We start from the raw sequence: 26,479 nt of genomic DNA on the forward strand, positions 1-26,479 counted from the left end.
CTTATACAAATTAACAATGAATTAAAAAAAAAAAACGCGTGAAATGTTTGTTTGTTTTGAATTTCGCACAAAGCTACTCGAGGGCTAGCCGTCCCTAATTTAGCAGTGTAAGACCGGAGGGAAGGCAGCTAGTCATCACCACTCACCGCCAACTCTTGGGCTACTCTTTTACCAACGAATAGTGGGACTGACCGTTACATTATAACGCCCCCCAAGGCTGAAAGGGCGAGCACGTTTGGCGCGACGGAGATGCGAACCCGCGACCCTTAGATTACGACTCGCACGGCTTAACACGCTTGGCCATACCGGGCCCAATTTTAGGCAGGATTAGAGAAGTTTGGCATAGCCAGGTGGTTAGGACGCTTGACTTCCAATTTGCGAGTGGTGGGTTCGAATCCCCGTTCCATTAATCAAACTCGCCCTTTCAGGCATGGAGGCGTTATAATGTAATGGTCGGTCACATTATTCGTTGGTAAGAGTATCCCAAGTTTTGGCAAATGGATAGTGATGACTAGTTGTCTTTCTTCTAATCTTTCTCTGCTAAGTTAGGGATGGCTAACACAAATTACCGTCGTGTAGGTTTGCGTGAAACTTAAAAACAAATAAAAATGAATAGGAGCAAATTAATCGATAAGAACTTAAGTGTCGACAAACGCATCAATCGAAAGGGTATGACCTTCTGAGTCTAAAATTGGTTGTTTGTTCTTTGAATTCCGCGTAAAGCTACACGAAGGCTATCTGCGCTAGTCGTCCCTAATTTAGTAGTCTAAGACTAGAGGGATGCAGCTTGTCATCACCATCCACAGCCAACTCTTGGACTACTGTTTTACCAACGAATAGTAGGATTGACCGTCACATTGTAACGCCCCACGGCTGAAATGGCGAGCATGTTTGGTGTCACGGGGATTCAAACCCGCAACTATCGGATTACGAGTTGAGGACCTTAACCACCTTACCATGCCAAGCCACGAGTCCAGAACTGTAATTAAATCTCAAATCGGTCAATCTAGTTCTGATACCCATGGATACAACACAGCTTATTGGGTAACACTATTCTTCTTTATCTTCATGTGGGTATTTTATTTATCTTGTAATGTGAATACTCAAAGTTCACATACAATGTTTCATACCTTTCGTATATGTGGGCTGAAAAAAAATGAAAATTGCTCAAGGAATACACCTAAGTTCTTTCGTGCCCGAGTTAACTGCTGTTTTGGACCACGCCCTCATCGTATTCTCGTGAGAAAGAATGTTGTAAAGTAGAATTCGCTACCTAAAGGTAGCCATTAATCTTTTCCACCGTTATTTTTGTATCGGGTAATACGGTGACACTTGGGCCTTGAAGTAATACATTTTAGAAGTGTTTATAAAATTCTGTTTTCTTTATCTTGAGCAACTTTTACAAACACTTGTAGATATTACTGAAAATCCCGAACATCTAATAAAAGCAGTGACTTTTGTTTGCCCTACATACTTGTTATTTTGTTTACTGCAACTATAATAATGTGTTTAGTCTCTTTCTAACGGCCCGGCATGGCCTAGCGCGTAAGGCGTGCGACTCGTAATCCGAGGGTCGCGGGTTCGCGCCCGCGTCGCGCTAAACATGCTCGCCCTCCCAGCCGTGGGGGTGTATAATGTGACGGTCAATCCCACTATTCGTTGGTAAAGAGTAGCCCAAGAGTTGGCGGTGGGTGGTGATGACTAGCTGCCTTCCCTCTAGTCTTACACTGCTAAATTAGGGACGGCTAGCACAGATAGCCCTCGAGTAGCTTTGTGCGAAATTACAAAACAAACAAACAAAACAAACTCTTTCTAACAGTTCACTTACAGTAAAAATAATTCAGCATTTTCTTCCGAAATTATTATTACTCTACAGAACTTTCCCGATTACTTACAATTGAAATCAGTGCATCTGAAAATAGCAGAGCTAAGTATAGAGTCTTAATTATGCCATTCTTAGACACAGTATAGTTGAGTTAGGTATTGCATTACTATGGGGTAAGGTTTGATGACGTCATTCACCGCTTATTTGTTATCGTGGTGTTTGTTTTTTTTTAGGTCTGGTATTGCTTCAATGACGCTATTCTTTGTTACTACATACTCTGATATGATAAGCGTTATGTTTAAAGGTTGTTTGGGATGAGCACGAAACCTTGTATTAAATGTAATTAGCCAGTGTAAAAACATATACAAAAAATCATCCAAAATAACAAACAATAGGTGCCTTAGCCTATACTTATAAAAATGTAAACTAAGAATGATGTAATCTAACAGTTTAAATAACTGTTAATGTCACTCTTCTATAACTACTATAAACTTTATATCTGTTGTAAGATGTAATAAAATCATTGTTCTCGTATAAGTGCACTGCATGAAATTAATGACATCTTTATTCACCAGGTGTTAAAAGATCTTAAGCGTGCCCAATCGTTTTCCTTTTATATCGAAGGGTTATGGTGTTTTGTTTTGCTTAAAGCTATATAAGCTGTAATCCAACCATTGTGGAGAATCAAGCTCTGAATTTTAGTGTTGTAAGTCCTTAAGTTTTTTTTTTTTTTTTCATATCTCAAAGGGCAAAATGTTACTACAGTGACTATTTCAGTTTTATGCCGAAGATGGAACATACTTATTTCGAATTTAAAATGCAAATGTAAATAAACATTAGCCATTTGTAAATAAACATGTAATATATGTAGTTATTCCACCTCAATTGAGAAATTACGCGATAAAATTTCTGAAAGAATACCATATCCTGCAACATTCTTTATATTATTTATATGCAAAAACGGCTCGTTTGGGCTGAGAAAACACTTTACATAGAAGAGCGAACAACGTTTCAGGTTCACAAAGAACCTGACGATGACCGAAGAAGGTCGAAACGTTGTTCGCTCTTCTATGTAAAGTGTTTTCTCAGCCCAAACGAGCCGTTTTTGCATATAAATTTCTCAACAAGTGGGTTTCTCGTCATCACTGATTCTTTATATTAAAACACAAATAAAGCAAAAAATGCAAACGTTAGATATTCGAGGTTCAACTTTATATATACTGTCAAAATTCTTAAGTTTACCAGATAACACTGTAATGAAAATAATTTTAGTTGGACTCTGCCGCTGGCATGGCGCAGATAGTAACTTTGCTCTAACATACAAAATTATTCCATGATCTAGTAGTTTGATAAAATTATTTAATTGCGCTAGTAAATCACTGTTTCTTTAAACACTTGTTTAGGTTTAATTTTGGCTTCAAGCACTAAATTGCAGAAAACATGTTCCACATGATGACGTATTTATCTTGAGTTAAAAGTTATATACAAGGTATTCCAAAAAAGTCACTTTTGTTGTCCTAACACTGCGTTAGGAACCAGTGTGCGGACCACTTTGATCATGCCAACGACAAAATATACGTTGTAGTGACTTGTACAAAACGGTTTAATTATTATTTCAGATAATGTATTTTATACTCAAAGTTAGCAAGCAGTGCCTCATAAAACAAAAAGCAACGTCCGTTGTTTTTCGCAGGGGCAAATTTGTCTATGCAGTGTGTGTCACCAGATTCTGTCTTCTAATTTCTTAAACAGATGGAAGAAGTTTTTGAAAAACAAGATAAATATAAGCTAACCAGCTAAGTTAATCCAACATTAACTACTTTTCACTATACAAATTACTCAAATTTCAAAATTGTTCTTTGTTCTTTCTTTTTTTGTTGCCTTTCTTCAGAAGTGTAATAAAAACTATTATCATTCACTGAGTAAATCACTTTTTCTTTCCTTTTATAAAACTTGTTTCAGAGTTTATGTAATGGTTGGATGGTTTCTTCCCTAGTTGCCTTTTGCTAATTCAGTAGAACTTCTTGCCTCACTTCTTTCTTCTCGTATAAATCATAATTTCTAACAATACTCTCTTTTGGTTTCTCCTCCTTCCATTTAGAGGTTACATCATGATCTTTAACTATATTTAGTTTTGGTGAAACCTTTTTTTTTTTCAGATCATATACAATTCTAAACAAATGTTTTAACATAAGACTATTTTCATTTAACTGCTTGCATTTTTCATTAATGAAGGCCTGCCTAAATACTCTGGTTTGTTTTTGAATTATTTTATTCAGATATCACATGTCCTTTTTTTCAATAGCATAAACACCTGAATATTTTAGCTTTCTTTTCACATTTGCTATCTTAACTACTGTATAGAAAGTTATCCTATTGATTTATTGACTCTTTGTTTAGGTATTTCATTTTGAGAGTATTCTTAATCATCCATAGCTTTTCTAGGGTTTGTTTTTGATACTTTTTCAGAATCTCTTATATGCTTTACTTAAGTTCAAAACTACAGATCTCATTAAAAATATAAGTTCTATAACTAAATCCCTCAGTGTGCATTATAAATTAATATACCACCACATGGACCATAGAAATCAAACATATCTCTAGCAATGTAGTTTAGTTTCCTTTATACATCATTTTATAATGGTTAATTCCATTACAAGCTTAGTCATTTGTTTGCGTAAGAGTTTCTGAGGGCATCAATGAATAGGAAAGTGTTTTTAATTCAAGTTTCTAAAGGTTTCTTCCAATTTTAAAATTCAAATGCATAATTACTCTGAAAAAAAACTGAAACTTCAGCAATCTATAAATCTTAAATTAAAATATTCACTTTGAAAATGGAGTCCTACGTTACTAAGTAAGAAAAGACACTACTTCGATACAATATTGACAACTTCCTAACAAGGACATTACCAATCTCAACAATACTGAAAATTTTGACTAAAACATTACTTATCTCCATAATACTGACAAGATCTTGACTAAAACATTACTTATCTCCATAACACTAGCAACATTCTGATAAAAAGATTACTTATCTTCATGATACTAGCAACATCCTGACTAAGAAATTACTTATCTCCATAGTCCTAACACCTTAACTGAGACATTACTGATCTCCATAATACTAACATCTTGAATAAGACACTACTTATCTCCATAATACTGACATCCTGACTAAAACATTACTTATCTCCATAATACTGACAACATCCTGACTAAAACATTACTGATCTCCATAATACTGACAAAGGTTTGACTAGGATATTACTTATCTTCACAATACTAACAACATCTTGAAAGTTAGAATGTATTCTATAAATATCATAAAGTTTTTTGAAAACATTTAACCATAAAGTACCATCCTGAATGAAGGCCATAATATCATTAGTTCAAAAAGTATTTTGCAGTTTATTTTTAAAATTAGTACATACACAAAATTTTTACCACCAGGAAAAGGAAGTATATCATAATACAGGTTACAAGATATTACTTGAAAGATGTATATATATATAACTCACAGTCCTACATCTAAATATTTGAGATATTTTGATATTGTGTTTCACAAAATGGATGAACAAAACTGTTCAATGCCAAGTGTAGGATAAATTAGACCTGAAATATCTATAGCTTTAATTTTTTTATTTGAAGAATAAAAAAAAGATTGACAGTGCTCTTTTGTTATATTTTGAAATCATGATTTATAAGGTATGAATAATGCTGTAAGAACACAATCAAAATTAGTTGATACATTTAAAACATATAGAAAAAAACAACATAGGGCTATTCTTCCTATCATCAGTCTTACATCCTGAAGGACTTATCTTGATCTCTTCTTTCCATTTCAGAAATTTTTCCAATTTCTTCAATCTTTCTTTGAACAATTCCTGGAAACAGAATATCAAACATTTATTAAATATGTTGGTATTAGTCGTGTGAGTTCATATATCAATAATCTTATTTAAACAACAGTGGTGAAAGTGATTTTAATTACTTATCAGTATAGTAGTATTGTTTCACCCACACATTCTTATTAATTTACTTGGACAGAAGTTTCAAGATTTGAATATACAGTTAATATTATCAGCTAGTACAATCAGTAAAAGGAAAAATGTAGTTCCAATAAGTTTGATTTTAAGACATTTTTCATGTTAGAATGGAATCAAAAATAGGACCAAAATCATGTATGATGAGGAGTACAGCCTCATATATAGCATTTTTTTTTTTTCAGTAATGTACATAACACCTAATGATACTGGTAGAAAGTGTTTTGACAAGTTTAACATAAAATGGTTCTGCTAATACTGTGTCTTAATACTGCATTTCTTATTGGTATGCTGTATTGGACCGCTTCATGTCTTTGGAATATTCATTATATGCATCAGACAGCCAAATTTTTAAATTTAACCACATTATAAATTAGGTGTAATTAGTGAGAGAGATAACATCTGATTACCTGAGTTCTGTTCAATCCACTGCAGAGCATCCATATGAACACTAAGAATCTTTGATATCTGTTGCATCTAAAAACAAAGATAAACATTTGCACAGCAAAATTCTTGTATTTATTCAGTAGTTCACTTTTTAGTATGTCTCATATTTATACCTATAATCTGTTTACATATAGTTTTCAAAACCCAATCGGAACACTGAAAATGAGGAAAAATGATTCAGAAAAAGCAAATGTAAAAACAACAAAAGTATATTATAAATTACCTAAAATGTTCAATTTCTTGATGCATACAAAACCTGCTAAAAAATTCAACCATTATTAAGCATAATAGATGTGTTACATAATCTGATTCTTAATTTACAGTTTAAACATAAATTATGTTGAGCAGTCTAACATTTCAAAGTTCTTTACATTCATCTATAGAGGCACTGAAAACACAAGAGATCAAGTTTATTTACAGCATTTATTTATCAATTAAAATGTATCAGGAACTACTTACAGGATCAACTTCTTCCTGGCTTTTATTGGAAGTGTTCAATCGTTCAATTATTTCTTTAATATCCTCAGCCATTCTCTTTAGTTGACCATCAATGTTTTCAGCAAGATGGTATCTGTGAAATAACACAAGTCTATTGGTTTGTATCTAAAGTTAAAACCATTGAAATCAAAGACTAAAAATTAACGTTTTTACAGTTTCATGGTACCAAATGGTTTATAAATAACTTATTAGTTTAAATTTTTTAAATATAATTTTGTACATGTTCATTATTACACACTTAGCAACACTGTTTAACAGGTTATTTTTTAATAATGTCTTGAAAGAAAGAAAGAACTTCTTGGAATGATTACCTGATGCATAAGATGATTCACAATTTTGTCATTGTACATGCATGTACATATGCAAGCACACACATGCACACACACACACAAAATAACAAATAAATATAGAAGGAAGTGCTCTGTCTATCATGGGTATTGAAAACCAATTTCTAGAGTTGCAAATCTTCAGACATACAGCTGTGTCAGTGGGGAGAATAAAGGTTAGTAAACAATGACATTAAATGTAAGATTAAAATATAAAATCAAGTGTTTTTTGGTGATGACAGTAGAAAAACACATGACTAACGATTTAGTTATAAAACTTTAATATCTGATGTGACAATATAGTGTGAATTCAAAAGTTTTAAGCTTTTCTTACATATCACCTTATAGACTTTCAAGCAGGCATAAACATAAAGGCTCTTTAGTGTTTAAGTAGAATCTGTGAAGACTGTACAAGGATTTTTCAGATCCCTATAACTGTGCATTGATAGAATACTTATGGAATAAAAAAAACTATCATACATTATAGCATATAAGGTCTACAAAATGCTAATTCTTTCATTGTTATTGACCTATCATGAAATTTTTCAGAGTGAGGGACAGTCAAATCTTGGTTTGAAAAGTGATTCAGAATATGATGGTTTCTTTTTGTGGCCAAGTTCCTTATTGCCTTTTTTATTATTCATTTTTATATAATCATTTCCCCTGTCTCTTTGCTGAAACTAGCTTGTCAACTGTACTTGTGTTACTGTACTATTCATTCCTTCCTGTTTTCTAACCATTGGCTATCCATTTATCTTGTGGCTATTCACCTCCAATGTGGTTGTTTCTGTTCTAAAGACAATTATTTTTGTGAAACTTAGGCCAAATATTCTTTCTTTTCAACTTTTCTGTTCTGCCATCATATTATAACTTTGCATGAATAAAATATAAAAACTGAGAGCTTTATTTTTAGAGACAGCTCATAGACATTGTATTTAGTTTTACTGTTTGTGAGGGTCATTTCTGTATTATTCAATGTTGGTGAGGAAAATGGACAATGCTTGGTATTGGCTAACAAATTAGTAACACAAGCAACAGTGACCAATTTTCCCTAATCTTGTACATTACCAGCAGGTAAAAAGACATTTCACTGTGACAGTTTGTCACATATTGGAAATGCAACTAAAATAAAAGGAAAATTTCCCAGTAAAAAACAAAGTAATTATAAGTGTATTAAAAAAAAATTACAAAAACAAAACAAAGGTAGATGAGCTGCAAAACTTTTATAAAAGTATTACAGAAGAAAGCATATTGTCAGATGTAGCAGAGGATTTTAATTTACAAATAAACCTGATTATCCACAAAGATCAGACTTCACTTCAGAAAAGTATGTTTAGGTAAATCAATGTGTAAATTAATGCATGTATACAAATATACATCAACGTAAAGTTGTTTATTACTAAGATAACCTCATTATATATATTTCTTTATTACTTCTTAGTTTGAATGATACCCAAAAACTAATATATGTGACATAAAGACAATCATAATCTGGCATCAATGATCCTGGTGTAGAGAGACTCGTGGAAAGACAGATTGTTAAAATTGCACATTTCAGTATAAAAGTGACAAGGTTATCATATTATTTATTCAGCTGCCCATAAAACAGTGCTCTTTAATTTCACCATCAGCTTCATAGAGGACCCAAAAGTGTTTTAGTAGCACGTGTATGCAGTGAGAATGTGACAATTCAAAGAGATAATAGACAAAAAGAAGGACATTATAATATCAATGTTTTTGCTGTTTAGGGTATCACTGCTATAGGTATTGAAGATTCAAATATGAAAACGTTTGCTTTATTATAAATGTACCCTATTTGAGGTATAACACTTTTCAGAAGTGTGAAGAAAAAGTTGGGAAGGTTAATATCCAGCATGTAAGTGTATGCAACTTTATTGCAATTTAATAAAGTTTATATATGTCAAACCACAGAAGTTCTATTTCAATATTTACAGCTTTTATTTATCCATAAGCCAAATATTGTAATTTCCATGCTGATTTAATAAAGTTGGTTGCACAATATGAGCTTTTACTTTTGACTTTTTGAGCAACATTGAATATTTTAATATTCATTTTAGTCTTCAAACCAATATTTTTGGATGCTGTAATTTTTCTTGTAAACATATTGAATAAACCTAAATTATTTTAGTAATGACAACAGGTTGCAAAAAAAGATGTCTTGTTACAGAAGCTGGCATTGTGGATATGGATGGATGTAACTTTTGAGGGAGGATCGAATAAGAGAAACTACAGACAAAGGCACACAGCCAACTCAAGAGTAGCAATTATTATGTTGGTCAAATGGCATAAAAAATTATTATTGAGTGTAAGAAATACATTTTGTTGTATACATACAGCAGTAGGAAGGAAAGAAGAGATCAAGTATATTTGTTACAGAAACTAAAATGAGTCGTCTAGTGCAGTGGAATCTAATGTAACTGCTGAAGGATTCCAAAGGTGAGAAGAAATGTATTATTTCTGGTATTGAAAAATAATCGTTGATTCAAAACATTATGGAATGTGTCTCTTGCAATAGAAATTTGGAAAAAAAAAGAAAAGGAAAATACCAATCATGCTTTACTCCAAATAGAAAGACAAAGTGCAGAAAACTGTAAACACTTGAGCAAAGGCAAGATATTGAGATTAAAAAAATGTGGTTGTGAAGCTATTTAACATAATGAATAAAACAGTAATTCTGTGGAGGAAAGACTTAAAGAATGCACCCTACCATATACTTGATGTTCATAGCAAGTGCAAGTCCTATTACTGTTCTCATGAAACAATAACTGACAGCAAGACAAACTATTTGAATAACATACCTTATAAAACCCCACACAGAATAATGATTGCTGTAGTGAGAAAGACACACCATCTGATAGGCAATTTAACAAGCAACTTAGCAGAAACTTATATACATCTTATGACTGAGTTTATTGGCAAAAAAGAAATTTGTAGATCAAAATGAGAATCTCACAATAGAAGAGCATATGCTACAAGTTGACCATTTCAACTTGGTCAAGCATTTTGTGATGACGAGAAATTCACTTAAAAATAAAAATTATTCTCAAAATGACTGGTATGGGTATTAAAACTTTAATTAAAATAAAGTATAGAACAATACTTCAACATTCTTAGGTCATCTTAAAGAAATATACAACTAAAATTCAGGCTCAAAGGATGATGGTTGACAAAAGACTTTTAGCTCCTTAGGTAAAAGAGAATCACTGGAAATCCAAAAAAAGCCTTTTTTTGGGGGATAACAATTATGGGCATGAGTCAGAAAGTCTGATCTTTCAGATTCAGAGTTCATAGAACTGAAAAATGATTTGTTAAAAACACTACAAGTTACAAATGAACAACAAATTGAAAAACAAAACACAAAAGGTCAGTACAAAAACTCTTCATGGAGAACAAAAAAGGCAACAACTTGTAGCTTCTCATTCTGGAGATATTTACATGATGATTGACACCAACATCATGCAATCTCCAAAGTGAAGCAAATGTTATACAGCCCATTTTTCTCTACATCATCAATGGTAAAAGCAATGAAAGAAATGTTCTGTTTGATTACTCCACTAAAACTAGAAACCAAATACAGCAGTGTGGCCTATTTGTGAATGTGGAGAAAGGATACTTAACAGTCTCCCCAGACGCCACTGTATGGTCCGATGGTATTATTGAAGTCAAGTGTCTGCTAAAAGCAAAGGGTATGACTCCTTTACAGGTTGCACTGTAAAGATTTCTGCTATACTTTACTTAATAATATTTTGAAACTGAAAGATACACATATATATTATTACCAAGAGCAGGGTCAACTTTATATAACTGGTGAAAAATTGTGATTTCATTAGTTGGACCCCTAACATAAGTATCGAACCAATCACTCGAGATGACAGTTTGTAGATTGAAAAGATGCTCTTTAAACTGGATCAGTTTTATTTTCACACACTATTGTTAGAAATAATAGATCCAAAAATGACAGACAAGAAGCATGGTTTTATGAGAACTAAACTGCATTCTTCAGGTAAAAAAAAATGTGGAAGTGAAAAAAAAAGAAGAAATAAATAACCTTCTAGAAGGTTTCTTCGAACTTAAGATTTGATGCGTCACATTTTGTTTGAGACAAAAAAGGCATCATTAGCATTGTGATTTTTATTCATTATTGTGTCTTCAAACAAGTTATCTTTTTTTTTATGTATTTATATTATGAATCATCCTTTACATTACGAATGTTTTTTTTTTCAAATGCAAGCATTTTTCAGTGTGAATAAAAGTTTAAAACGTATTTGTCTTTTCACTTTATCAGAGTTTACAATATTACATCACAAAACACATGGGTATGTTGTTTATTTTGATATTATTTACAAAGCTATATAGTTCAACTTCAGAAACAGTTTGGGATTTATGTAAGTTTTCATTATGTAATATAAAGAATGTTAAAAAATTCATAACGAAAATAGTTTATGACTACTTTCAATATCCTGCAGTTATTTCATTATATTATTACAAATAATATTTTTAGTTAGAAACAACCATATAAAATTGCAACTTTTCTGACTTTTGATCAGTTTCAAACTTGACTAGTTTTAATGAGATCAACTGGGCTTTTCCTGAAAACTTACTTATTTAGGACATGGAATTTCTAAAAAAAGAAGTATTTGTAATTGTTTCTTCCAGCACTGTGCTCTGTCTGCTCAACCCCTATATAATATTTGTATACGAGTTATATCTGTTAAAAAAATAATACACACTACATAGATAGATTTATAAAACAACCCAATCTTACACTTCAGGCAATACAGATTATATTGTTATGAAATTAAGAATCTTTCTGTGTTGTTTATTAACAGCAATTAATTTGTACTGTTACTAATTTATGTTTCCACCGGTGCAATGGTTGGCTTGTATGCATTTCTAAATACTAGCATGACCAATTGTTAAGAAACATTTGCAACAGCATACAAGTTCTAACACAAAGTATTATTATGTGTATGTCATGTGAAACATTACTGATGTGTCATCTACTAGTTGCAATATGACATATTCATGCATTGATGCCATCTACTGGTGAAAATTAATAATAATTGACTGTGAAGAAAGTCCTTAAGCATCACTTTCATACCAATTCACAAGTGGTGACAACTATCATATACTTAGGGTTTAATGCAAACATATACACATGTACATATACGTTTAACAATAATAAAATCCTGTTAACTGTAGGTAATTTTCAACTTCTATATATATTAAAAAAATTACTTGAAACCCACACATACAAACATATATATATAACAAACTTCAAACCAGAGGTAGTTCTACAGGGTCCCCAAAAGTATTCTGTTTCAAGAGTAATTAAAACCAAAATTATGAGTAACAAATATTTTTATTCTTGTTTTTGAATTTTACATGTCATGCTGTGTTGTAGCTTACAGAGTGCACAATTATTCTTGTGACTGATGAAATGCACTCATTTTAGTGACATCATGACAGCACAAATGGTAATGTTAAGTGTCCCTTTTGTGATGCCATTTTAATGGCTACTGACTGATCGACAGACAACACACTGCTGTATAATGGTATGAGTGGTTAAAACAGGTGGCCCCCTCCATGTAGCTTCTGGCTCCATTTTAAGGGAACAATACTTTATTAGAAATCCTAATATAAAAAAATTCATCACTAATTTTTTTTTCACTGATAACTTCATTAAACCAACCAGAACCGAAAGAATAAGATAGAGAGAATTCCATATCTCCTCCAAACAAAATACGGATTTCTTAGTAAACTCAGACCACAATCATTCCTGAACATTGAGGAAAATGTTGCATCATTGATGAAGTTTGCTGCAGTGTGCACATACCTGACTATCAATCATCCAGCTGTAGATGATTAAAAGACTATTTGATCCAAGACAAAAAGAAATCAGTCAATGGCATTTTCTCAAGATTCTATTATAATTCCAACTAAAAATGCTCATTGTTAGTAACTATTACATCTGTTTATAAATGATAACCATGAAACCTTTTGTTTAGTACCAGATTCTGGCAGTTTTAGTGAAATCATCATAGATAGAGTATTACATGATAAACATGACTACAAACTTCACTTTTCTAGCATAAAACAGCTGAACAGATACATCTACCAACTCACGTGTGTTCTCTTTCCAGGTCTGCATGCTGTTGAACTGAGAGATGTGGGGAAGACTCTACACTTTTCTCAAGTGGCACCAACAACTCTTCCAATTCTCTTTGTTGGGCTACAATGAAATCTAACTCATGGTCCAACCTTTGTTGATCTAGCTTTACCTTTTCCACTGCTTCATTCAAAGCGGTTATCTGTTGAAATATCAAAATGTTTTATTAGAGCCTGAGCTTATATTGTGGAAAGCTTTTCTTACAAAGTTGAAACCATTACAATTATTACTTCAAAATAAAAGTTATGAGTTTTTAAATGTTTAAACATTTGCTAAAAAGCTTCAATTTTCATTGGTTTTCAGCTTTTAGCAACATCAATCATCCATACAGTAACAATGTCAAGCACTAATACAGTGCAGATTATAATCATCATTTCTAATGACATGCAGATGAATAGCTTATAAATAACTGCTACTTTAGAATATCACTAAAAAAGTATCGCACAACACTGTATACAAGGTACTTCATAATGTTACAATATAAATGTTGTCAGGAAGGAACACTAGGAATTGACTGTCCACAATGCTAAAAACACTTATTAATATAATATTAAACAATCAACTGCTAACCTTTTGACCATTTGAAATAAGTAAACGATCCCATGCATTAACTTGGGTAGCTTGGTTAAGAAATGTTCTTTCAAGTTCTTCAAGTTCCAATGTCCATTTATTGATGGATTCTTCTAATTGCCTGAAGTTCATTGTAGTAGCAGGTGTAGCAGTAGGAACTGCACTTCTGTACATAAAGATTCATCAAAATTATAAATCTTTTTAAATATGTCGACTGGGTAGTATTTGTTTTTTATATATAAGCAATACCTTACACTACTACACCTATTACACATACTTTAGCACAAATGAAACACAGCTCTACAATACACTATTTAAGTAATACTTCACAGAAACAAGGTTATTTCCTGCTGCTTTCACATTTTAAGTCAACCCTATTTATATCAATCATGGTATAGAGATAGTTAAGGTTTCAGAAGTTAGCTTTCACGTGTAAAGGTACTCAACTTACTCTCTCTTGACTTTCATTTTCTTCTGATTAATCAAGGCTCTCAGATTTCACCAGTCCTTATGCCTCTCAAGATACCATTGCCTGAGCTTATTTATTATAACTGAAGCACAAGTACTTATACTTTAACCAATGCAGTTTATAACTATCGTGTGACTAAACTTTTGCATTTTTGACTATTTAGTTTATTGATGAGAGAAATAAAAGAGTTTTGCAGATTAATTATTACATACCACTTTATTAGATTCTTCTTTTGATTTGCTGGAAAATAGCTATTTTTATTTAGACCATCATTTTAAGAAGTGTGTACATGTTTGTGGCCACCTGTAAATGGTGAACTGCTGGCATGTACCTTTAGAGCCTCACAGAGAGTGACATGGGGTGTGTGTGTGTGTGTTTAGATCCAACTCCCCTATATTCCCTATGCATTGAATGGGTATGCCAGCTAGTTATCTTTAAATTATACAAATATTTAAAACAAAAATGTGTCAATTCAACATACCTTTTACAAGCTGGTGATTGCTATTTGACTGTCTGTGCTCAATTATGTAGAAAAGCTTAAGACCTGCAGAGCATCAATATTTTATAAACCGGAATAACTGAAAGCTATAGGATCATGATTTCATTTTCTTAGTGTGCAAATTACAAAAAAATATTTAAATACAAGTACGTACAGCTGCTAATTAAGGTTGGATTATTAAATGTAACAGAAAATCACAGAGAAATAGAAATTATAATATATTCCCCATGCATGTACTTATGAAAAGCAAGACTACACTAGTTCTAAATGTTATATATGACTATGGAGAGTTGTGAATGATTTCCAGAATGACACAAGTACTCTTGTGAGCTGGCATTGGAAAGACCAAAACTGATCAATGCTTGCTCACGTAACACTGCTGGATCCATGTTTTAGAGATTATGAAAATAAAATACGATATTTTTAATCTTAAAATGAAAATCACCTAACACTTGAAATAGCCAAAAAAGACTCAAGATATTCATGAACAAATCTTTTTTTTTAGATGATTAAAAATACCTCACTAAAAAGTTGTTTGCATATAAAAGATTTAATGTTTATTGAAAGTCTGCTAAATTTTGTGAAAATACACATACTATACTAAAAGTTAAGGTATCAATACTATAATGACTTTCAACATGTACAAAGTGGCCATATGATTAGTCAACTGACTGAGCCCATGTTGAAAGAATGAACTGTGACTTGCCGATACAAACCTTCTGTTACCAATAGGCCTGTTGAGAAAATACATCTCTGAAATAATTCTACAAGACATAAGAAAACTCACCCTACTGATGTGGAAGTCGTAGCTGTTAGAAGCGAGGAAAAGCCAGATGCTGAGGTTACTGTGCTAGAAGGCTTACTGACTGCTACATTGAAACCATCAGAAGTACTGGTTGTAGTTGTTGAAGTACTACTGAGTAACAAAGGTACTGCACCAAATGAAAACCTGGAATACACATAAAATCATTGATTAGTATTGAACATAAATCAAGATCACATATGTAACTTTGTGCAATAAGAAAACTGAAAATAAAGTTGGACCACATAATTCAAGTTTAGCATGAGAAAGGAACTGAAAAAAAATAATTTTTATCACCATGCAAAATTTTAGTGGAAATCACTGAAGAAACACAGGAATCTTAATCACACAACAGTCATATCATAAAGATTTATGGAACTTAGATAACAAACACATCACTGTGGGTTGCATCATGAACAAACCAACATGCTCACAACACATGGTGCTATATCATGAAAAAGTATTAAGTTTCTGAAACTGTAATATGTACTTCAACACGTTTTATAGGGTAGAAAAACCAATTATTTATTTATTATCCTTTCTGCTCTAAAATGCACACAAACAAAAATTTTACACTAATGAAAAACTAAATGTAAAGAAAACATGAAACTGAGCAAATTTACACCAACAACATTCTCATATTTTCAATATATTATCATTGAGCTACTGTTAGTCAAAATGTTTTATATCATTTTGAAAGAACATTTCAAAAACAAAATCATTTTAATGAATACTTAAAAAACCAGCACAGCCATACATATACTAATTACAAATGATACACACACACGTTACACAACTGACAAAACCCATACATTTTTTCAGCTCTCTGAACATGCCTATTTTGTTAAGAAATATCTAATTCAATTAATATTAAGCCCCAAAAAACAATGCTGTAACAAATAAAAGACTCTACTGTCACGAAAATGCTCAATTTTCATAATTGTTTCATGCAAATAGAAGATATTTTTTCTTACTTCTGTAGCTCCACAATGAACATTAATAAACATAAAATACATGAAATTGGTGAACTTCTCAGGAATGTTTTAAAATATTACCTGCTTGATATTATTTCTGCTGTTAATTTATTTCAGCAACAGCATCCAGAAAAAAAACAAAAAAACCTGACTAGTGATTTCCTTTTATTTTCAAGTTTCTAGAACCTCTATTATATCAAAAGCACTTAACTACAAACTAATGTTAGAAAAATATTTTCAGGTGTACATTTTGCACATCGGAATATCATAGATCCAGCCTTTTTTCTCCCCAGTTTTAATCTTCTTATGGTTCCAGAAATTCTCTGTAAACATTTAGATACTTCAATATTCTTTATCTGCAGACCCCTTGCAATAAGAAGCAGAAAGGGATATTGAACTTTTTTTATAATCAACTCTTTCTACTTCCTGTTCCCTAGGTTCCTTATATTTATTTCATACTGAGAAATACTTTATTTTGTTACTGTTATTATGGTGTACTAATGATGTGAACATTCTATTATGATAGTCTTATTAATATTATAGGAATCTGGTTGATTTGTCTAGCAATCTTCATTTTCTTTCCATAAAGAATCTTATACAAAATAAAAAACAAAACAAAAATTGTCACCTCACAAGAGGTGCCAATGATGTTTTTTTGTTTTTTTTTTTGTATTATGTGGCAAACTACACATCATGTTTAAGGAATATGGATGATTATAATATCTTTTCTCAGGCTAAACATTTAACTAAAGACAACCTAATTTTGAACTTGAAAGAGCAACTATCATCAAAATTTGGGCTACTCTATTTCAACAGTGGGATCTGTTCATCACTCTTATATAATTCTACTGAAAAAAGGTCAAAAGAACGTTTTCTTAGATGTTTCCTATTGTTAAACAAGTTTATAAATATGTATGTGTATGTTCAACATTGCTGCATATAAACAGGAAACAAATGATTAAAATGTACTTACCTGTACTAGTTGTCTTAGTAACTGAAGTTGTTGCAGGTTGACCAGTAACTCCTGCATGTAAAAAAACCCAAAAAACTTCCTTTTTATATTTCTAGTACAAAATATTACAAAAAACTAAACAAGTAGAAGTGATACACAACAGTAATTAAAAGTATCACAATCAAGATTTCTCTGCATCACATGTTAATTCCCTCCTGTGTGTGAGACATGAAAATGAAAAATAACAATTTCCTACAAACTTTTTGTATACCAAACGTATACACTTAACTTTACTAGAGAACAATGTACTTTTTCTTCACTTTAGTTGATCATATGAAATTCTGAAAAAGTTTCCACTGATTTTCGAGCACTTTAAGAGGGAACCTCTAACCTTTCAACATATGCTGAAATTTGATAGAATACCAACAGCCATGCTTTTATAGTTGTAGCAACAAAACATCACTGTAATCTTGTATATAATTTTAAATATCAACTAAGTTTCCAAATTAATAATTAGATTATCTCCCAAATGAAATAAGTATGATAATCAGGAGCAGTGATACCCCATTGGGTGCTTGCTCTAATAAGCTAGAGTACTTTTTGGACACTCTAACCCAGCTCTATAAAACACTTACTGCAATATTTCCACAAAATAAACAAACATACATACCAATACACTTGCTAAAAGTCATTCCTACTCTCACAACACTACCGAGCCAGAATCTTTTTTACTGCATGTATAATTCTGTAATAAGTCAACAATCACACTGCACATGTGCCTGACCATTACTAAATGATGCACATTTGGGTCACTTTCAGATAAAACAATTTTTTAAAAAATTAGTAAAATATTAGAACAGGCAACAGTCAAAGTTATGTTGAAAAAAAATCCCTAATTCAAGGGGTCTATTTGGAGTCTCAAGCTATTGTTTAAGTTTTTCATGCCTAGCACAAACACTGACAATTTTCTTGTATCTGCTTATAAAATCTATAAATTCTACCTTAAAATGGATAGTAATCTTATTATATATCCATTCATCTAAATTTCAATTTCAAACAGTCACATTATAGTTTTAGCCTCCCTATTTATAGAAGCATATTCTAGCATTAATAAAAGGGATAACATAAATAAAATAAATTAGAATAACATAGAAAAAATTGAATTGCAAACTATACAATGAATGTTTATTTTTCAAAGCTTCTTAAATGTTTTAAAATTTTCAATTTAAGTTTAGAAATAAACCAAAAAACAATGAAATAGGACTAAATTAGATAAATAGTAGAAGGTAAATCCTACCTGATGCAGATGTTTGTATAATCCCAAATCCTGAAGTAGAAGATGCGGTGGTACCAGCAGCCTTTCCAGTTACTCCAAACTGAAGAACTATTTAATTATAAAATTATGTAATACTAGCAAAATTACAAACTCCCTGAACAGGTGTCCAAAGTACTTGAAATAAATATTTAAAGACACAATGAAATTACTTTTAAGAACATTTGTCTAAAGAATTCAACTTTCATAATATTTTAATTTTTTATCTAAAACTTTTATTTTCAAAACTACACAATCTTAATATAAACTTAATTTTCCACAATGTAAACAAGATTTTGTTGAGATCTAACCTTTGAACATCATACATAGAATTGACCACATGAAAGATAATGGTGTTTTAAGAATAATCCAGCACCCTTTAATTTCTGACCTGATGTCTTATTAACTGACAGTGCAAAACAAATTGCAACTGGGAATTGTAGTCTTCTAAATTCAAAGGGATAATCACTTGGTAGCAAAAGAACTATGGGAAATGAAGACATTTTCACCTTTGGCATGACCAGTTGTATTTTTTGTTTCAATAACATGTATCAATAACGTTTTAACAACCAAATATGTACCATAATTTTGGAGGATCAAGATTTCTAAACAATATTAGTGGTGAACCAACCTTTAACTACACAATGTGACCTGAGATAATACCTTATAGTTCGAGTGAATTTAAGAATTAATTTGGGTAGTTTACAGCATCAAATGTAACTGGAACACCAATAACTGTGTAAGTGAATTCTTGTCCAAGAACCTTTTGCAATAATTGATCATTTATGTCATGAACAGCATCATTTCAAGGTGCAAAAACTGTTCTTTTTACACAACCATTAATAACTTTGACAAATATTAGGGAACATCTTTTCATTTAGCTCTTTTGCATCTTTAACCAAGTTACCACGTTCGTCTAGAATAGTAAGGTATTTGATTGATTGGGAACTTTTCAATATTAACTTAAGAAGTTTATGAATTACATTGTTTACTTTTACATCAGAAAACTACTAAAAACAGAAAAAATAAAACTAAATCACAAACTAACATGCACATGTTTAATATTAAAAACACTGTCAGTCTATCAACAACATTGTGATAGTTTTGTTCCTAAGCAAAGAATATTATCAAAATGGGACATGACATGCAGACAGAAACTGAATTAAAAGACAAAAATTAGATTTTATGAGAAATGAGGTGGGAATTTCACGCTTTTCTGTTACTTTTGGAGAATAGGAGTCATCATATCAAGTTTTGTAGCAATTGATCAAATAGTGTGAGAAAAGTTAGTAAACAGGCAAATGTTCAATTTTGCTTTCATATATATGTATAGATTAAACTACAACAACTAATGTTAAACTTCCTGAATGACAAAGAGGAAGGTTTACTGACATTTCTCCAAGAATAAATTTATAGCATGATGCTGTTATAACAGTTTCAGAACAAGTGTTGAGGTTACACCACAGGAACATAACATGAAACATTTCTAATTTATATATTAACACAATATTTCATAATGTTTAAAGAGTAATCTCCCAATTCTCAAATAATTTTTGTATGACACACTTATTTCAGAAATAGTGTTAGATTAGTACAAACAGGTATAAATGCTTTCCTTCAGAAATAAATTTCACACTAAGCTACATTGTGCATAAAAAAGTTATCTTAAGCAGCATAGTTAACCTGTACAAAAGAAAATATTCAATCCACAAAGAAAAAAATATACTCACAGCTGTTCTTCCACATTTTTAAGAATACTTCAAAGTTGAAATTTATTCAGTTAAAAAGTTTTACTTTTTAATTTTATAAAAAATTCCAAATTTTGGTTTTTAATTGATTTCAGCATGCTATAAACAAAAACATTAGTGTTTGTAAATTTCTTGCATTTTTCTGAGTATTTGTAGTTTCCTGGGAAGGAAGTGAAAATAGCTTTAATTAAAACTGTCAATTTGAATATATTCAAATATATTCATAAATGAAACGCTTTCTCAAAATATTTCATGTCATTTGGTAGATAATTTTTTGCTCTAATAGATGGTGTGTTTGATTTTCATATGTCTTTAATTTTTGCTTTCATTTTCAGCTCAATAAATGGACTGTCAAGTGGACAAAATCGAGCATTTTCGACACCATCTGCTTTTCGCATTTAATTTCTTGCAATTTCGTTTAAAACAATGCATACTATATACCTAGGTATTACATGAAATAAAGTATCATAATAAATGTTTTGGGTGTAATGTGTTCATGCATTGAAGTATTGTATAGTCTTGCACGTAATGCTTGAATGAAATTATTTAAAAACGCTCAAAAATTATTCCTCAACCTAATAGTTTCAATACTAGTAGTTTTTATTTTAGCCTATTATTGTTTTTCAACCTGAACTTTCATGCTGTAGATTTCTTAAATATTTGCTTTTGGAAAGTCTTGTTACTGGTCTAAGCATGTAATAAACTGTCTTTTTTGTTCTTTTTAGTGTCAAATGCCAACGACTTTCAATTCAGCAAAGACTCACACAGAGATTAGAACAGTGATAAAACTTAAATTGATATTATACTGCTGCATAAACAGATGTTAAAGAACTTCTACCACAAGTACAACCAATATATTTTTTTGAAACTTCATTTGATGTATGATATTGCAGTATGACAGGAAATCTGTGTGTAGAAAGATTAGATTGAGAATTTTAGGTTTAATCAGATCATTTTGCACTTGATCATATCATGTTCTGTTTTATAGACAAGGCTGCTGTATGTTAGGTTCAATGTTTACATTAGACCTTACTGACTTAATACTAGCTTGACTGTACAAAGAAAATGACTGAAAAGAAATTCAAAACATAAATAAATTAATACATAACAGGTTTAAAGCTTAAATATGTTAACAGAGATCTGATTAGGAAATAAACATTATCAGCTTGCTTATCATTTTGTTAAAGTAAAAAAATCAATTGTACACAATCATGAATACAATGATATGTGGGGTTTTGCAAATTAAAACAAAGAATATTTAGCTGTATTGTAATGCTTTACAACAATGGACGAAGACATAAAAGCAAATCATTAAAATGTACAACAATGGTGTTTCTTACGAAAAAACTTTTTGAATGAGAAAGCTGACAATTTGTACAAAAATCATATATAAAATCAAGATATCTTATTTTACACTAACTAAAGATTATGTCAAAAAGTTATATCAAATTTCAAAGAGTTTCATTCATGTTTTTTTATTGCAATGCAATAAAACAAACCATATGATGTGCAGGAAATTGACACCAGTCAATATTTATGGGTTTTAATAGAAACAAACTGATATACTGGTACTGAAATCTATTACTACTCTGTTAAGAAAGAGTGTTGTCATCAGGTTGTTCTGCACTAGTATATTAAAGCATTAAAATTATGTCTGTTAAAAAGTTCATTAATTGCACCTATGCAATCTTTCCCTCTTTATTTACATATAAATCTTTCAAAACAAAAAAAAACCAACAAAAAGAGTAAATTAGTATAGTATGATTACCTGGTGCAGCAGATGTTGTAACTGATGGTGCTGGTCCAGATGAAAGAGGAATCCTAAATGTTAAACCTTTAACAAGAGGAAATGTTCTTGTTTAAATTTTAGGGCATAGATCACAAAACTTGATTCTAGCTTCCACAGCATTTACAATCAACTAATGAATTGTAAGAAGATAAATAATATCTACACTAAAAAAATCCCACAAACCATCAAGATTTAACTTTCAATGTACAGAACGAAATGTAACAACATTTTTTATGACATTACTGAATATTTTTAAAATTTACACTTCATCAGTAAAATTTGTAACACCTACTTCTAAGTCTGAACAAAAAAGCAACTAAAATCAATATAAGAATAAACTAACTTTATATTAAAATGTAACAAAACACACAGTCTGTAATTAAATATACTTGTAATACATTACTGTTACAATACCATAGTTATTAACCAATGATGGCACATTTTGAAACACTCATAATATACAACCTCTACCTGTTGGTTTTGTAGTAGTTGTCACTGTAGTTCCTACTGTTGTAGTTCCTATTTGGGAAGGTGTAGCTCCAAATGTTATTCCTGATGTTCCTCCAAAAATCCCTCCACTAGCAGTAGTAGTTGAAGTGGTTCCAAAAGACAGCCCCCCAGATGTGGTAGTAGTGGGAAACCCAAAACTAAAACCTCCAGATGGTGTTGATAATGGCAACCCAACTGAAGCAGATGTAACAGCAGTTGTTCCTAAAGAAGCTGTACTAGATGTGGTAGTTGTGTTGGTTCCAAAACTGAAGCCTCCTTGAAGGTATGCAGAAATATGCAAAAAAATAAATAAATCACAATTTAATTTTTTTCTTACCTTCCATCATTACTTGAAACAAATGTTGATTTACTTAAAAAATAGTTTAGAACTTTTTTTAATATTACAATACTTCTTACACGATATTATAGATTTAAAATGTAGTAGTTTAGTATTACTCCACATTTTTAAGAACAAGTTAGATAAAATTACATTTCAATTATAAATGTTACATTTGCAATGTTTAAACATTTATTTGATTAACATATAAAGCCTGCCAATTAAAACATGTCAACAGCGACATTCAGGTTATTCAGATATATAAGACTGACTTAATGTCACATATAATGACTGTAGGTTGTGCAGAATACACTTGTAAACTTTTAATAATCAACAAAAAGAATCCTCCAAAAAATTTCCAAACAACCATTTTGCTGACAAACTACAACAGCTTATTGCTTCAAATATGCAGTTAAAAGTTTTTGAACATTGCTTAAATGATTTTGCATATTATATTTACTAGTTGAATCCACTGTTATTATAAACAAATTGAATCTCAACATGTTTGACTACAAAAAACCCTGAAAATAAATTATGTTCTCATTAGAGGCTTCTTCCCATATACTAACAATGCTTTCCAATGCTCTTTGTTCCCCTGTAATTTCATATAACAAGTTATAATTTTCCTGTGCTCTTGTCTACATGGGAAGAGTATCCCATCAAATGCTTATTGTAATTTTTGAGTCTAAACATGATTACTTACATTTGTTAATTTATATAATTCAAAACTTCTCAGTATTATGTGGACTATTTCTTTTACATCACTAAACCAAACAATTTTCACAAATATGCAACTAATAATGAACATTGTCATGTTATTGTTAAACATACAAAACTAAAACAACTTACATTTGTATTTTACAAATTTCCACTATTTCTAATCCCTATCAATGACAATACTTGTCAAAATAAGACTATTAGGAAAGCTACCTAACATACCACCCCCTGAAGAAGTTGTCTGACTTAAGCTAGTTCCAAGGTTGTGTGCTCTGAAGTAGCAGGGTTGCTACCAAATGTAAATGTGCTAGCTCCACTTGCTGGAACTCCAGCAACCCTTCCAGTTCCTGAGGCATTCGGAGTTCCTAGGCCAAAAAATCCACTAGCTGCACCAGTGTTTCCAGGTGTAGCACCTGTTCCAAAGGAAAAACCTGTTGATCCACCTGAAGATGGATTAGAGCTTCCAAAACTGAAGCCACCTGAAGTTGGATTAGAGCTTCCAAAGCTGAAGCCACCCGAAGTTGGGTTACTTCCTAAACTAAAGGCAGTCGAGGTTGGATTCCCAAAAGAGAACCCTGAAGAAGGCTGAGATGCTGGTGTGTTTCCAAAGGAGAATCCTACAACAGGGAAAATTGAATAAAAGAGTAATAAGTTACTTAGTCAAACTTAGCAAATGTTGTCTAAAGTTATCAACTATTGATTCATGTAGTCTACAATTCTATGAAATAAAAACAGTGCATTAGAACAGAAAGATTTAGCTGTAAAAAGTCAAAAACCACAGTGAAAGGGAGTTATAAAAGGTTACCAGCACTAAGTATTTGTACAAATTCAACAATAACAGTACTTATAATAATGTATCCATCCAAACCTGCTTGAGCAAAAAATTCAAAATTCTGCTTAATCTTAAGCAGTAGGTGATATCAAATAAATAAAACAATTTGGCATTACATACATTGCATTTTAGCTCCTAATTCACATCTCATTTTGTTCAGTGTATATGATTAATGATTCTTAAGTGAGTTAGGAACCAAATTAAATGAAATTTCTGTTTTACATCACATAAATAACATTATACAATGTGAGTAATGCAAAGTTAATTATTCTGTTATGTTTATGAGGTGCCATCTACTATTTAAGCTAAAGCATAATTTGGACTTTTTTTTCAGTTCTGAAGAGTTTTTGGATGGATTTCATATAGTTTGTGCATTAAATTGTAATCATTATTTTAAAATAACTGAAACAATGCAGTAATACGCAGATCACGATATTGCTAATATTACACACAATACCAAGTATACTACATGTCACTGGAAACTGTGCTATCTTTATTGATAAGTATGAGAAAGAGCTGGAAGCAGCAGTAACACCAGATGACACTCTCATTTAAAGTTGAGCTACATGAAATGAGTGCTTGGATAAAGCAATCAGATGAAGAAAATGAGTGTATTTTTCATTTTTATCAAACAAGGTTCTTTCTATTTCTCTACTGATGCTGCATACTTTCAAGAATAAATACTTACAACTAAAAGAGAACTAGACAACAGCTTCAGCCAAACAGATGAAGATTCAATTCATTGCTTCATGCACTAGCGCTAGGATTAGGGTGTGTGTGTGTGTGTAAAATAAAATAAACATGAAACAAGAATAATTCTCTGGCTGTGAAGACTAGATGCTCATATGTAATTACTCCATCTCATGTTCAGTACTGCACTTTGTATGCTTATTTTTTTGGAGTTGCTTTCCTTAGTGGCAAGTAACAGTAAAATATTCTTTTGATATCCATTTTATATCAGACATTACATTTTTAATAACTAAGCTTTGGAAAAGTGTGCACAATAAACTACCCTCTTCACATTTACATTACTAAAAAAAAAACTTGCACACTTTTTTTATTGTTGGACAATGATTATGGATACTGAAAGTTTTGAAATTTTCTGAAACCTTTACCTGACACTGGAATGAAAAGTAGGTAAACGAAATTTTTCATTTTGTTGCAGAGGTGCATAATGTTTGATATAAAACTATACAATTAGCATTTACTCTGAAGAAGTAAAGTGATGATGCATATCTTAAGCCTATTGAGCAAAACATGTAGAAAGAAAACATTATGGTAGTAGTTCTTTTCCTTTGGCAAGAAAACTGCCATTTTGTTAAATATTACCATAGAAATAAAATGTTTCTAACTTCAAAAAAATATTTGACTTTATTGAAATCAATCTTAAAATAAGTTGAAACAAAAATTATTATGCGAGCCACCAGAAAAATTTCTAGGATGATAACCATACCTGAACTTGTGGTAGTTGCATTAGTTCCAAAAGTGAAACCTGTAGATTGTTGTTGCTGAGGTTGTCCAAAGGTAAATCCTGATGGTGCTTGTGTGGTTTGTTGACCAGATCCAAAAGAAAATGACATTTTTTTTCTTTCAGATGAGCAATTCAACCTGGTTTAAAATAAACTCTAAAGGTGAATTAACAGCTGCTTGTTTTTCTTTT

The 26,479-nt window shown here is 31.3% G+C and overlaps 1 pseudogene across 1 annotated transcript; it reads right to left on the minus strand.

Annotated features, from left to right (window-relative positions):
* Positions 1 to 5,449: 5,449 nt before the first annotated feature.
* LOC143249553 (uncharacterized) lies at positions 5,450 to 26,429 on the minus strand (annotated as a pseudogene). The gene is made up of 12 exons (XR_013027832.1): positions 26,273 to 26,429; positions 24,210 to 24,604; positions 22,910 to 23,209; positions 22,424 to 22,489; positions 18,893 to 18,979; positions 17,615 to 17,667; positions 15,655 to 15,815; positions 13,900 to 14,065; positions 13,287 to 13,471; positions 6,775 to 6,886; positions 6,279 to 6,345; positions 5,450 to 5,709 (listed from the first exon to the last, which is right to left on the minus strand). The product of XR_013027832.1 is annotated as an uncharacterized LOC143249553 (transcript).
* Between the last annotated feature and the right edge of the window lie 50 nt (positions 26,430 to 26,479).

Source organism: Tachypleus tridentatus, chromosome 4 (genome assembly GCF_004210375.1).
Source record: "Tachypleus tridentatus isolate NWPU-2018 chromosome 4, ASM421037v1, whole genome shotgun sequence".
Classification (NCBI taxonomy): Eukaryota; Metazoa; Arthropoda; class Merostomata; order Xiphosura; family Limulidae; genus Tachypleus; species Tachypleus tridentatus.